Below are 12140 nucleotides of genomic sequence, written 5' to 3'. Positions count from 1 at the left end.
ATCTCTATGGTTCCTGAACACCTCCAGGTATGGTGACCCCACCAGTCCCTGGGCAGCCTGCATCACAGAATCCTTACAATTAGAAAAGACCTTCAAGGGCCATTTAGTCCAACTCACCCATGACAAAGAGGGATATCTACAGCTATATCAGGTGCTCAGAGCCCCATCCACCCTGATCTTGGGCATCTCCAGGGATGGGGCATCCACCACCTCTCTGGGCAACCTATGCCAGTGCCTGACCATCCTCACTGCAAGAGGTGTTTTCCTTCTATCCAACCCAAATCTCCCTCTTCTAGTTTGAAACCACTTCCCCTTGTCCTATCACCACAGACCATGCTAAAGGGTATCCAGCATAAGGTCATCCATGCTGAGTACATCAGCCCCTCCTGCCTGGTGGGCGTGTGATATGGGGGACCAAAGCCAGGGGCAGGCACAAAGCCCATAGAGACATGGGATAATCCTTCCCTAAGCTGTCTGTGATGGATTTAAAGGGTGTTTGTGTCGGTGCCCCAGGATCAAGATCCTTAGAGGATAAGTGTCCGAAGGAAATGAAAGGATTTGAGTTCTCAAGGCTGGGCATGAAACAGAGACACAGCTCCAGGGCTGTGTGTGTGTGGGGGGGGGGGGAGTGGGTTATGTTTTGTATGCTCTGCCTTGTTGGAGAGGGATGCTGGCCCAAATCCCTGCCTGTCTCTATATGGCTGAGCCATGCAAGCCCTTCATGGTGTAACAGTGCTTCTGTCCCCATGTCAAGGGTAGGGAACTGCAGCAAAAGGTTTTGTCCCCATATCCTCCTCTCCACTGCTCACTCATTCGCCCAATGGCTCTCCCCAAGCCACTGACACACTATTGCTTCTTTGGGGGTTAAAGAAGAGGGGGAAAACCATTAACAGATTGATGGAGGAGTTCATTAAAGAGGGAGCAATTAAATTCCAGCAAGGAAGAATGACCTGCACATCCATGTAACCCTGGGGAGCAATGCTGGTAGGGCTGCCCAGGGCACACACATGTGGTCGCGCTGGGGGACAGCTTGGTGACCTGCAAGACTTGTTCTGAGAACAAACACTGTGCTGCATTGCCTCCAGGAGTGTTTGCAGTCCACAGGCTGCCTTGTTTGCCCAGGGTTGTGGTTTGTTTTGTTTTATTGTTATTATTATTATTATTTAGTTATTATTAAAAGCTACTTCAGGTCCCTGAGAGGGCAGAGGGAAGATGAAATCCTGGTTGTCCCCAGGGAAATGTCAGTGGTTCTGTGTTTGCCATGGATGAGATGTGTTTGGTTGGGCTCTGCTGAAAAACAGAAGTGGCCCTTTGGCTGCAGAACGTTGCCTGCCCCAAACACACGTGGCCAATAAAGGGTATTAACATAGAATCATTAAGGTTGGAATAAACCTCTAAGACCATCAAGTCCAACCATCAGCTCATCCCACATCCTGCGTACCCACCTCCTTGCATGACCTCCTGGGTACCATCACTCCACCATGTCAGCCTAGCCCTAAAACACCACCTATGCCTATCAAAAGTGAAGTTCTGGAAAGCATTATGGAGAAGCAGAGATGGGTGGTGGGTCTGTGCCTGCCTTAGTGTCCCTGCTGCAGGGACAGCCCTTCCTGGCTTCCATCCCACAACAGTAAGGCAAGGTGCACTGCCTGCCTCGAATGACCACCAACACAGAATCATAGACACATTTGGGTTGGAAAAGACCTTCAGTATCACCAAACCCAACTATCAACTGACCTAATGAATCACAGAATCAGCAAGTTTCCTAAGATCATTAAGTCCAACCCCAGCCCACCCCCACACCATGCCCACTGACCACGTCCCTCAGCATCACTTCTCCATGGTTATGGAACACCTCCAGGGATGGTGACTCCATCACCTCCCTGGGCAGCCCAAAACACATCCCCATTCCTTGTCCCTTTACAATTCCTTGCCCCTTTACAATTCCTTGCCCCTTTACAATTCCTTGCATCACAGGGCACAGAGGGCCACATTCCTGAGAGTGAGACAGGGTAATGTCTGCAGTGGGACAGCTAGTCCTCCTATCCTTGTGTCTTGGCTGGGATGGCTTTGTTATTACTCCAATTGCTTGCGAAGGGCAATGCTGGGGATATAATTAGAGCAAGGTCCACGGGGAGCAGAAAGAGCCTGTACTAGAACAACTGATATAATTAGCAAGCAGGGACAAGGAGATGAGCTCCTGTACCCACGACTGGTCTATTTTTCCCATCTCCAGCAACTGGGCTAATAAAAGCCATGACCTTTACATGTACATCATAGAATAGAACCATACAGGTTGGGAAAAACCTCTATGGTCACCAAGTCCAACCCCAACCCATCCCCACCATGCCCATTGACCACATCCCTCAGCGCTACATCTCCATGTTTCTTCAACACCTCCAGGGATGGTGACCCCACCACTTCACTGGGCAGCTGTGTCACTGCCTGCCTGCTCTTTCAGATAAGAAGTTTCTCCTGCTACCCAACCTGCACAGCTCTTTTGCACACTCAGGTCCCTCTATGGCACACACAGACATCACCCCATGGCCCCATGCCCTCCTGCCTTTCCCCAGCTGGTGGACGTGCACTCAGAAATGTGCTTATCGCACATTCTTCTCCTGGCTCAGATCATCAATATTATTGTTCCTGGTGCTGTGCTTCCAGAGGAAAAACATGTCTTTGGGCCACATACCAACGGATTTGGTTAATTCGTCACCCGCAGACGCACATATATTTATTTAAAAGCGCCTCTTGTTATGTTACTTGGCAACTTCTGAGCCCGAGTATTTCTCCAGCTGATAAATATTTGGGAGACTGTGTGCATGTGTTAACGAGACTATCAGCTTCCTCCTGAGCTCCCTGGCCCCATTGCATCTGTGCAGACCCAGAGCAGTGCAGGGACCAGCTGGGCTGATGAGGAGGATGCAGAAGATGCTCAAGGGTTGGAAAGCAACTGAAAGAAAGAAAAAAAATAAAGAAATCACAGAGCAAAAAGTCCAGCTCAGCTCATTAAATAAATCCCTGAGCTACTGCTGCTGGAAGAGGGAATGCTTTCTTCCAAAGGGGAATCCAAACCATTCGCAGCTCTTTGGGTTGTCTCAAAGCTTAATGCATGTGTGTAAGAAGGGTGGAAAGCCACTACGAAGAGACTTCATGCAATAAAAGCAGCAATATGAGCTAAAACCCACAGGTTCACCAGCAAGACCTTGTTGTGAGGGCAAAACTCAGGTTTCCTGAGATGAAATAGGGGCTTGAAGGCTCCCACATGGAATGTGGGGGGAATTCTATCTCCCTTCAGCTCATGGCTTCAGCCTATCTTGATTATAAGGACATCCTCCCCAGTGGCTGCTTTAATACTCTTGTTCTTGCTGCTTGAGGAGGCACAGGACCATGAAGGAAGGTGATCCTGTCCCTTTGCCCCAGCCCTACGGGGACCTGGAGGCACCGGGGCACCTGGGTTCCCAGGCATGTGCCTCCATTTCACTTTCAGATCCCTCAAATAATAATAACCGTGTTTGCCAGCTCCTGTGACAAGAATGACTAATGGGAAAAGATCTGCCGAGAAGGGAGAAAAAAAAAGAGAGAGAGAGAGATTTCCTCTTTTCACCCTTTATTTGCTGGATGTCTCTAACAGCCCCGGGCACATCTGGGATTTCCCTGGTGTGATCCTATGGGTTTCAAAAGCCTTAGGGTAGCTCCAGCAATACTCTTTTTCTCACAGCAGCTTCCCCGAGGGGACAGGAATCCCTTCAATAAACTTTTTGCAGCCTGATTTATCCGAATTCCTGCTCCACAGTGAGCTATAATGCCCCAATTTCCACCGTGCGTTTGGAAACCACTCAATCCTTCTGCCTTTCTGCAAGGGGATGGAGAGGCGCACTCCTCACTCACCATATCATGGCCTGGACTCTGTGGTAATGCTGCAGAACCTGCAGTGGTTGGGGACATTGGGGATGCTAGCAACATTGGGAATGCTGGGGACATTGGGAAAGATGGCAATATTGGGGACACTGGGAAAGATGGCTTTGGTAACGAGATGGAAAGCTCAGCAACGACAGCAGAGCAACAAGGTCCTAAGCTACAGCAAGGGAGGATTTGCTCAAAAACAATAGCCACAGAAATAAAGGAAAGGCGCTGCTTACCTTCAGAAGGCCTCAGGTAGGCAGTGATCTCAAGCAAGATACCCTTACCTCCACTGCCAACCCTTAAATGAGGTCTGGGAAGGGGTGGATCCAGGCTCCACCCTTTCCAGTCACTCAGGTGCATGCAATGCATCTGAGCTCCCCTGGGCAAGCCCTGCCTTCCTACCAGATGTTCAATCACTTTTTCAAGCTGTGACAGTTTTTTTTGCTACAGCAGTGTTGGGGACACTGGGGATGTTGAGGAAGATGGCAATGTTGGGGGATGCTGGCAACGCTGGGGAATTTAGGGTTGTTGGGGACACTGGGGATATTGAGGACATTGGGGATGTTGAGGAAGATGGCAGTGTTGGGGGTGATGGGGAAACTGGCAATGCTGGGGACTTTGGGGACACCAGAGATGTTGGGGAAGATGGCAATGTTGAGAACATTGGGGGTGTTGGAGAAACTGACAGTACTGGGTACGTTGAGGATGTTGAGGAAGCTGGCAGTGCTGGGGATGTTGGGGACATTGGAGCCATTGGGGGTCTTTGGGGGATGTTGAGGACACTGGAGATGTTATGGAAGCTGTCAGTTTTGAGGACTCTGGGGACACTGAGGATACTGGGGACACTGGGGATGTTGGGCTTTCCGGCACTTTTCAGCCTCCTTTTGGATCTGGGGGATGCTCCTTAGGATATCAGCCTGCTGACCCAGCAAATATTGCCTCGGGTATGAGGGATCCCCTCTGTGAAGCCGCACACACCCTTGTGCTGCTCTTTAAACACCCCACAGAGCTATGGGGTGACTTGCATCCCCTACACAAATCCCTCCCCCTCTCCCACATCCCCGCACAGGGGACACGGGGGAAACCACGCCGTCCCTACGTCGCTCTCCATCTCCTCCCAGACCATTGCAAGCAAATCCATTCCCCAGCCGGGCTGAACTCGGATGACAGCACTGCATGCTATATATAGCGACAGCGGATCGCCGCTCCATCCGAGCGGGGCCACACATAAACAAACGGCGGCGCGCCGATACCTCCGTGGAGAGGGGGAGGTGAGCAACCTGCGTGCGATGGAGGAGCCCCCAGACCCCATAGCGGGGGGGGTCCTGAGCCCCTGTTTTAATGCCTGCGTCTCTCTGCTGCTTGTTGTAATGTGGGTTTGAAGATGAAGGATGTGCCGGAGGGTGCTGGGAGAAGAGCTAAGGAAGGCACCAAGGGTTATCCCGTGGGGCAGCGGCATCCCCAGGATGGGATCGTGCTGAGATCTCAGCATCCTCCTGAGCATCCCCTCCCCATCGCGTGATGCTGCTACGGGATCCCCAGGTTTGGACCCACCGATGGATGGAGGGAAATATAGGGGTTGGCACACCCAGATGGGGCTGAGTGCTGCACTGCAGCACAGCCCAGGTCTTGCCCTGGCTTTGCCGTGGGGCCGTGCCACGGGGATGCTCATAGGGATGGATGGAGCCCACGGGGTTGGGGAGCACCTACATCCCTGCCAGCGTGCACCCACCCCTGGGGGTCTGCAGCGAGCAGCACAGCCATACCCACATCCCCCCGGGTGAGGTCCCAGGCTGGGAGCCCCGTGTCCCCCCCATGACCCCCCAATCTCTCCGCCTCGTCCCTCCCTGCTGCCACCGCTGGGCCACCCAGCGCCGAGGCAGATGACATAATTCCCAGCAGCTGCACACGGAGATCGCTCGGCCCCTTCGCCGAATCCCACCCCAGCCCCTTCCTCTCCAAAATAAGCTCACAAACGAAGGAAGCTGGGGGAAGGAGAGGAGGTCGGGGGGGGGGGGGTGGCAATGGGGATTTGGATAAGGGGGGGGGGTGCAAACAGGTTTGCAATCCCCCACCCCTCGCCGCCCCTCCCCTCCTCGCACTCTATTTTTGGGTGCTGTCATTTCCAAGCAGCTGTGACTTTAGGCACAAACAAGCAGCAGTACCCCCCCCCCCCACCCAAAAAATAAGATGTGAATAAACCAAACAACCCCAAACCTCTTCCATCACAGAGCTCCCCCCCGCCCCCCAATTTCCCCATGGGTGGGTGCTTGGGGTGAGGTCCCCCTTTCTCCCCACACATCTCTCCCCTCTCTAATCTCAAAGCCACTTTGGGAGGTGCGGGCAGAGATAAGGGGGGACCCCCCCAGCACCCTCCCATCCTCCCGCAGCCTTCTCACCAGTATCTCCCAGTTCCTCCCCACCCGTTGCCTTACTGGTGGCGAGGACGCTCGCAGGGCAGCGCTGCGGGGCGGAGGTAGGGCTGGAGCCTGGGGGGCCCCTCCGGCCCCGTCGGAGAGCTCTCATCTCATCTCGTCGCGCGTGTCACCCCACGCACACGCACGCACACACACACACACACACACACGCCTCTCGCAGCCACGTTCCCCCCCTTCTTGCGGCAAAACGGCGGCCGGCCCCGACCCCACCCCCTGTCAAAGCTTCAGCCTAACAGCGAGGGAGGGAGGGAGGAAGGATGGAGGCAGAGCTGCTCGCCGGCCCTTTAACCCTTCCCTCGCTGAATCCGGTGTAGCGTGGGGACCCCCCCTCCCCCCCCATAGCCTCCTGCTGTGCCTCTCTCATCTCACGGTACCCAGAAATCGGGCAAAGATCTGAGCTGATTCCTCCAAATCTTCCTTACCCCGGGCTGCAGCTGGAGTCCTGTGTCCAGTGCTGGGCCCCAGCATGGAGGAATCATCACAGAATCACTGTGGTGGGAAATGATTTCTGAGATCAACAAGTCCAACTTGCCAACCCATCCCCACCGTGCCCACATCACCCAGCTGTCACTCCATCCAGAGGCACTGAGACAGCTGCACCACGGGGAGATGGGCTCCAGGTCCCCGCTAGAAAGGGGCACTCCTGGGGACCTCAAGTGGGAAAGGGACAGAGAAGGAACCCCAAGGTGTCCCCCACCCAGTGATGGAATATGCTCAGAGGATGCTCAGAGGAAGGTGCAGCTCCACCAGCAACCTATTTGCAGTATGACTGTAGATGGACACCCAAGGGAAAGCAAAACCAGGACAGTATTTCCCCCCAACACCCTCCAGCCATCTTCAGTTTAGGATATTCCCAGCAGGAGAGCATTCTACCAAGACAACCCAGCAGAATTAAGGTCTCGCTGTACCCCATGTTTGGAGCATCAGCAGTTCCCACACTGTTACAAAGGGATGGGTTTTGCAGGGTTCAGGGCTCAGCGAGATATCCAGGTTGGATATCAGGAACAATTTCTTCTCCAGAAGAGTGATCAGGCACTGGCACAGCTGCCCAGGGTGGTGGTGGAGTCACCATCCCTACAGGTGTTCCAGAACCATGGAGATGTGGCACTTGGGGGCATAGTTAGTTCACAAGGTGGGGAGTGGGCTGCCAGGCTGTGTAGAAGGATTACCCCAGGCTAGCACTGGAGCAGCAGGTTTTGCAGCTGTTGCTCTCTTTCCAAAAGGGCTCAGCGATGAAGTTGGCTCATACAGCAGCCCAGGATGAGTCCTCTGTCCTGGGGGGCATCGCTCTTCCTCTGCTGTTTGCCACCATCATGGCCCTGCCAGCATCTCGAGTGGACTTTGTTTCCCCTGATCTGCTGAATGTTTTGTGCATCTCGATGTGGTTATCGTGCTCCATCCGTTCAGATTGCGGCGAGTCCCAGGGAGAAGGTGCCAACTTTAACATATGCCTGAACAGTTCTTTTCAGACATATACAAACTGGAACAATGCCTCGCTGAGAATATGCTTGTTGATGCAATTTGCCAACTGTGGTTTCAGATCTGCTCTTTTCAGCAAGTACCAGCTATGTGTAGACAGTGCAGAATCTTGGATAGCTGCGGTCTGAGGGGCTCTCTGGAAGTCTCTCTCCAGGCATGGGTGAGCTAATGGGGAAGAGGGTGTAAGGATGAGTGAAGGCTTCCATGCATACTGCAAATAGTTCTCAGAAGAAATGCAGCTCTGCCTCCAGGAACCTCAGTCCCTCTTCCCTTTGCCTTTCTCTGCTTTAGGAAGTGGCCAACGCCGAAGAGTCACTGGTTTCTCTACAAGGATTTGGGATCATGGAGTCATTAATGTTGGAAAATGCCTCTTAGACCACCAAGTCCAACCCCACCATGTCCACTGACCACGTCCCTCAGTGCCATATCTCCACCATTCTTGAACACCTCCAGGGATGGTGACCCCACCACCTCCCATGGCAGCCTGTGCCAATGCCTGACTGCTCTTTTAGAGAAGAAATCATAGAATCACAGTGTTGAAAAGGACCTACAGAATCATCCAGTCCAACTGTCCTCCCTTTATCATACCTGCAGAAAACCACTAAACCATATCTCCTAGCTCCTTATGTTTCATAATATCCAACCTGAACCTCCTCTGGAATGATTTAAGGACATTCCCTATCAAGGCTTTCTAAGGACACCTCCTGGGTTCAGACACCTTCACCATCAGTCCCCATCATGGAGCATGATTGGTAGATTGATGGGTTGATGGTTGGACTAGATGAACTTGGTGGTGTTTCCAACCTTAAGGATTCTATGATTATGACACCAAGGTGGGTTTGGGGTTGTGTCTGAGCTTGCCAAGAAGGCAATGAAGCCTGCTGGGTCTGACGAGGCAGAGATGATTTCTTGGCATCATCCTTCAGGACGTGACTCTACTGTTGCTTCTATGCCCTTCAGCTCCCTGGGGCAGGAATCATGCCTCGTTATTTGCTGGTGGAACACCCTGAGCAGCTGTAGGGTTGGATGTGGGCACGCTGATGAGTCAGTCCAAGAGCAGAGAGGGTCAGTTCTGAACGGCCCATTCTGCACAGAGCACTGCCAAAGGCGCATGTGTTTGAGGCAGCAAATAATCAAGAGACCATTGTTCATAGCAACCTCAGTGGAAATATTTTTGTGTGTGTATGTATGTGTGTGCTGGCATCCAATTTGGCAATGGTTACTCAGCACTCGTGGGCGGCCTGTCCCTTTCTCTCAGCTGGAGTCTCCTCCTCCTCACAGGGACCCAGAAGAGGGTTGGAACTGGAGCAGATGGTTTGGGGGTGCTCAGAAATACCACTGCCAAGGGCTGTCTCATCACCAGCTCCAGCTCCATGGTGTGCTGAATGTGCTTGAGACCAAGGAGGTCTCTCCAAAGGAGTGGGGACACGGGGGTCTGCCAGAAGATCCTGGAGACATCATAGAATCATGGAATCATTTGAGTTGGGAAGGACATTTAAAGTTCATTCAGTCCAACTCCCCTGCATTGAATAGGGGCGCCCACAGCTTGACCAGGTGCTCGGAGCCCTTTCCAGCCTGACCTTCAGTGTCTCCAGGAACGGGGCATCCACTGCCTTGGAGGATGGGCATCAGATCTCGGCTGGCTTTTGAGGAGGAACAGAAATGGAGATCTTTGGGTCTTTGGTGATCTTTCCTTCCCACACCCAAGAAAACTTAACACACCAACACTGAGAGGATGGAGAGTCCTTGCTGACCAGTTTTACTGTGAAAAAAAAAAAGTCTTTGTCCAGGTGAGAATCCAAGGGTTGAAACCTGGATATTGGATGAGGCCTGCACGCTCCTTACATCCATGCATCTTCGAGTACAACATAAGACCTACCACAGAAACTCACAGGCTCCCATTGAAAGCATCACTACTGCTCTCATCCCCGCAGAAGTGAATGGAGAATGACTTTCTCCTAATCTCTGTCCCTTCCACAGCTCCTGGCATTTTGCTTTCTCCAAAGCAATGAGCTGGAATCAGCCGAGATGAAATGGAGCGGCTCCTACACACCTTGGGAGCTCAGGCAGGGCTGCTTCCCACACAGTGTCTTTCACCCAAATTAAACAGCTCTCAGCTGAGCTCTGCCATCCATCACGCCAACCCGCAGGCACAGCTCTCACTTTTGGCAGCTTTCTACACATTTTGGTTCACGTTTGGTGCAATACAAGCAAGGACCTTTATTTGTGAACGTCTTGCAAGGGGCACACAGTCTACAAAACCGCAGGGCCATCCTTGAAATGGCTCACACTGGAGTCAGTGGGAGGCTTGCAGTCATTAAATATAACCAAGACCTGGGTAACAAGTGTTGTATTCAGACCACCCACTGCAGGGGAAGGATGGATGGGGTCTGTCCCCAAGGTCTGGCTCACTCGATGGGGAGCTATCACTGAGATATTGGGTTTCTACTGAATAAAGCAGCCTGGGGACCTTGGTACAAGCGTGAAAGTAAATAACAGCAGGCTTGACTGGCAGATGCACCCAGAAGGCTGAGTGCACTCTGTTGATGGTGCTTGGATCATAGAATCACAGAATCAAAGAATGGTTTGAGTTAGATGTGACTTTTAGAGGTCATCTACTCCAGCTCCTGTGAAATGATCTATCAACTGCTTGATCAGGTTGTGGTCCAGCCTGACCTTGAATGTCTCCAGGTCCAGGGGCAACCATCACCTCTCTGGACATCTTATGCCAGTGCTTTACCAGCTGGATGTACTTCAGCTGACCACATCTTGGTGTCTGGATTGATGCATTGCCCTACACTGTAGTGATAGGAGGTCCCTTCAGTTGCCCTTGCACTTGTCTGAAAGCACTGTAGGTGTCCCAGGGTATTCCAGGCAAGGAGATGGAATACAGGATCTGCGTTGGCATCACTGTGGGATAACTCAGTGTATTTGGTGGAGACCAAAGGCTGTTTTCTCATGTAGGCTGTGACAAGTGCCACAGCCCCATGTTCCCATCCATCTGTTTGAGGTGGGAAACTGAGGTGCTCCTGATCTCCCTGTGCCAGAAACACCTGCACTGTTTCATGCCCAGCTCCATACTGGGTTTGGATGACTGCAATTCAGGAGAAATCACCATTGCATTTTTAGGTCTGCATCCTCATCCAGGGCTAGCAAATCCTCCATCCCCTTGCTGCCTGCCCACTGGAGAGCAGCCCCAGGGAATGACCTTAGACTCAAATTGCATTAAGAAAGGTCCTGGTGAAGCAAGGCAGCTCTCAGAGCCAGAGTTTGCTGGCAGCCTAGGCAACCGCCCTGGGCTCCTTCCAGCCTCCAGGGAGAAGCACAGTCCCCAGGAATCAATAGCTGAGTGCTTCTAACAGTCAGCAGGACTTTGGCGTGATCTAAGCCATTCTATTTGGTTATTTTTCTCTTCTGAAAGCACACAAGGTCTCTAAATGAGGGTTCTGGATTCAGGCAGCCTGCAGAGGATCAGCCCTGACCCACTGCAAGGGGAGGGTTGGGTTCATGCTGGCTGATTACAGTCGTCCCTCTGTCCTCCTGGACTCTGGAATGCTGCAATTCTGTTATGGCAAAGATGGTCAAACAATAAAAGGTCCTATATGATGCCAACTCTTGTAGCACATGGGAGAGGCAGGCTGAGGGGGTCCTCCTCTAATCTAATCTGGGCCATATCAAGCCCCCATAGAATCATTAAGGTTGGAAAAGACCTTTACGATCATCAGTGCTCCAAGAAACCTGAAAAAAAAAACAACCAAACAAACCCTGAGAAATGTGGTTCACGGCCAGAGATGGCAGAGTTCAGTCTGGTTCATGTGAGAGGGGTGGAAGGTGAGGGGGTCACATTGCACACACTGCACTGTGAAGGCTTTTCTGGGGTTCAGAGCTGATCAGCGTAGCTGGGAAAAGGCACAGAGAAAGGCAGCGAGGAGCTGTAGCTGCCCGAGTTCCCAAGTTCACCCGTTTTTCAACAGTGAGGGTGTTTCACCAGCTGGACAACTTGCAATTGGAATCTCTCCCAGTCTTTAAACTGAGCCCATCTGTGTTTTTAAGTACTGAGTTTAACCCCAGAAATTATGATCTGGATGGAAAAAACATTGAGTCGCGAGCCGCGTTCTGACAAGGTTCAGACGAGATGCATATAACGACCCCCCAGAAACAACATCCAACCTATGCACCTCTCCGAAACAAACTCCAGGATGTTTTAAAATCTGTTTGTGCTACGCCTCGCATCGTGTAGCAACAGCTGAAGGTCATAAGCACTGTATAAATAGAAAGGAGATTTTATTGTGACATGTCCATCCGGAGCCATTGCTC

At 52.1% G+C, this 12140-nt stretch overlaps 1 protein-coding gene across 3 annotated transcripts in view; it reads right to left on the bottom strand.

The window, feature by feature from the left end:
• Positions 1–6546, bottom strand: part of LZTS3 (leucine zipper tumor suppressor family member 3) — a 38823-nt gene extending 32277 nt beyond the window's left edge. Inside the window, exon 1 of one of the 3 annotated variants that reach the window (XM_072334171.1) lies at positions 6306–6546. The gene's annotated coding sequence lies outside the window, so the exon portion shown is untranslated. The remainder of the gene's footprint in view (positions 1–6305) is intronic. The other 2 variants (XM_072334170.1, XM_072334172.1) reach the window with 2 other exon arrangements.
• Positions 6547–12140: the final 5594 nt, after the last annotated feature.

The sequence above is a fragment of the Excalfactoria chinensis genome, chromosome 4 (assembly GCF_039878825.1).
Source record: "Excalfactoria chinensis isolate bCotChi1 chromosome 4, bCotChi1.hap2, whole genome shotgun sequence".
In the NCBI taxonomy this organism is placed as follows: domain Eukaryota; kingdom Metazoa; phylum Chordata; class Aves; order Galliformes; family Phasianidae; genus Excalfactoria; species Excalfactoria chinensis.
This window is presented reverse-complemented; position numbering and strand designations above follow the sequence as displayed.